At 42.0% G+C, this 3331-nt stretch overlaps 1 pseudogene; it reads left to right on the top strand.

The window, feature by feature from the left end:
• LOC102170883 lies at positions 256-3006 on the top strand (annotated as a pseudogene).

The following is a 3331-nucleotide window of genomic DNA, read 5'->3' as shown; positions in this document are numbered from 1 at the left end:
TATTATGTAGAGAGTCAGCCTGAGTGCAGTCCACATTCTGTTCCCATCCATGGCTCCTTTCTGCACTGTGAGAAGCTCAGAACATATTGTAGGTGGGCCAGTTCCCCATAAGACCAAGTTTTGTTCATATACCCTGAAAACAAATTGAGTTGGCCACTATGTCTGTGAACAGACCTGGGGTAAATGTCCATGCAAACTCCGGTATTGGTCTTAGAACCATTTGAATTTGGAATTTCACTCTCAAGTATCCCGTGTATGACCTCCGAAAGTAGAGGCACGGGCTCTAAGTGGAAACTTTCCCTTGGCCAACGGGGAATGGTATGTGTAGAAATGGACTCTAGTAGACTGTAAAACATGGGACTTACGCAGATGACCTTTCTCCATGCTAAAAAGATAGTGGTGCATTGGCGAAATTCTTGTCTCCAAGTGCACTAGCAAAATATCCCAGATGCAATGGAACAGAAACACTCACAGACTGATTTAAGGTGATCAGAACATATTACTTCTCAAACTAAATTGAAGTTCACAAAGAGAAGCAAGAAGAAAGACACTAGGGGAATAAACACACAGGGAAAAGTACTTATTGGTGGAAGAATCATACTATCTGAATCCTGAAATATGCAATGGTCATACTCCTTCTCAGTCTCTCTCTCTTCCCCTCTTTCTTTTCGCCTCTCCTTTACTCTCTCCTCCTCAACAGCTTCTCCAAATATAGCTTGGGTATAAGAATGAGAAACAAAATTTGAACAAATGGATTCCAACAGATGGAACCATGGCTGGGCCAGCGATAACACACATCTTTTACTACAAAGATGCACAAAAATAAGTAAAATATGCTTTACCAACATCTGTAACTTAACAATTTTTTGAGCTGAGCTGGTGGCCAAAATAGAACTGTACTAAGTGTAGCCAAACTCATGTCCATTTAGTCGGTGATGCCATCCAGCCATCTCATCCTCTGTCTTCCCCTTCTCCTAATGCCCTCAATCAGTCCCAGCATCAGGGTCTTTTCCAAGGAGTCAACTCTTAGCATCAGGTGGCCAAAGTACTGGAGTTTCAGCTTCAGCATCAGTCCTTCCAATGAATATTCAGGACTGATTTCCTTTAGGATGGACTGGTTGGATCTCCTTGCAGTCCAAGGGACTCTCAAGAGTCTTCTCCAACACCACAGTTCAAATGCATCAATTCTTCAGCACTCAGCTTTCTTTATGGTCCAACTCTCACATCCATACATGACTACTGGAAAAACCATAGCTTTGACTGGATGGACGTTTGCTGGCAAAGTGATGTCTCTGCTTTTTAATAGGTTGTCTAAGTTGGTCATAACTTTTCTTCCAAGGAGAAAGTGTCTTTTAATTTCATGGCTGCAGTCACTACCTGAAGTGATTTTGGAGGCCTCCAAAATAAAGTCCGTCACTGTTTCCATTGTTTCCCCATCTATTTGCCATGAAGTGATGGGACCATGCCATGAGCTTGGTTTTCTGAATATTGAGCTTTAAGTGAATTTTTTCACAGTCCTCTTTCACTTTCATCAAGAGGCTCTTTAGTTCTTTTCTTTCTGCCATAAGAGTGGTGTCATCTGCATATCTGAGGTTATTGATATTTCTCCTGGCAATTCTGAATCTTGGAGGATGAAAATGTCCATACTCCTCTGATTGCCCCACCACCAGTTGAAATCCCTGATCATTTTATAATGCCATGAGACAAACACCACATGAGCCATATTCTATCAAAGCAACATATCATGATGCCAGCACCTCCTTTGCAACATGTGCCCCATGAGCACTATAATCAGCCTCACGAGGATATTCATGCTCCTCCAGCAGAACTGTTCCACTTCTACCTTGCTCAGTCAAGAAATCTTCCTAATTGAACAAGGATTTAATATTCAACAAAATTCAACAGCAACTTAATAATTCTCCTGATTCAGGATGACTCCAATTCAGGTGCTAAAGAACTACCACCTACTGCTCTAGCATCTGCTCACCATCATCCTGAATATCAAGGTAAACTACTGGTCTCACACTCTTGAAAGGTTATTGCTGAACAACACAAAGATGTCAGGATTCTTGGCCTCTGAAGGAGAAGAATTCAATCAGGGGCCAGAGATGAGGCTTGATCACTCAGAGCTTTTGTGTAATAAAGTTTTATTAAAGTATAAAGGAGATAGAGAAAGCTTCTGACATAGGCATCAGAAGGGGGCAGAAAGAGTACCCCCTTGCTAGTGTTAGCCATGGAGTTATATACTCTCTAAGTAGTTATTACAGTGAATCAAAAGAATGTCTGGAGGTTATAAAGACCTCACTAAACCTACTCCCATAATTTACACCTTAAGATGACAGGATTAGCCAGAAGGTTTTTCCAGAGACTGTCTTCAAGCAGGATACATTATTGTTATATCATCTTAAGGAATGTACAGGGACAAAAATGTTTGTCCTTTCTTCCTCCTTGAGAATTCCAGACCCCTCTCTCCTTGAGGACCCCTAGACTTCTTATCAACCTGCCTAGGAAATGACTCTCTCACTCTTATCATATTATGCCTCCACAGCCACAATATGTACTACCCCAACGTCCTCCACCACCAATAAACCATTCAGTGCCATAGCCTCCCCAGGCCACAGGTACTCCTCACTTGATGTATAGCTGAGTTCCACCTCCACCAATGACCTCTGCTCCACCACCAATTACCCTTCCCCTGAGCATATCATTGCCCAGATGCCAGCTTATATGAATCATCCTCCAGGACCTCTTCCCCCTCAACATGGAGGTCCTCCTATAACTGTACCTCCTCCTCACCATTATAACCCTCACTCTTCACCCCAGTTCACTGAAGATCAAGGAACCCTGAGCCTTCTATTTATACAACCAAGGGGAACCAGCCCTGGTATGTAGCCTTCACCAAGAGGGCCACCTCCTTCACAAATGCAGGGTCCTCCTTCTCAAACCCTACTTTTTGAACTACATCATCCCTATCAGACAAGATATAGACCATATTACCAAGAATAATAGTATTCTGAACTGAAGGTATGATGAGGAAGCAAAACTTCCCCAAGCCTTGACTGGGGAAGGAGAACACCTCATACTGAGGTGGCTAAAAACATTTAGGGTCTTGTCTCTTGAAGTGGTTTTAAATCTTGACTTAGGGTTGATATCAAGTACTATACTACAGTGCGGATAAGTAGCTAAGTTGAACACAGCTATATTTTAACATCTTTGTTCCCCTGTTGCGGTACATTGACCCACAGGTGAACATTTGTAAAAATTTTGAAAAAAAATTTCCATTGTTCTACTTTCAAAGGTAAATTCAACCTTTGATTTTTCTTTTGAAACA

Source organism: Capra hircus, chromosome 12 (assembly GCF_001704415.2).
Source record: "Capra hircus breed San Clemente chromosome 12, ASM170441v1, whole genome shotgun sequence".
Lineage (NCBI taxonomy): Eukaryota > Metazoa > Chordata > Mammalia > Artiodactyla > Bovidae > Capra > Capra hircus.
This window is presented reverse-complemented; position numbering and strand designations above follow the sequence as displayed.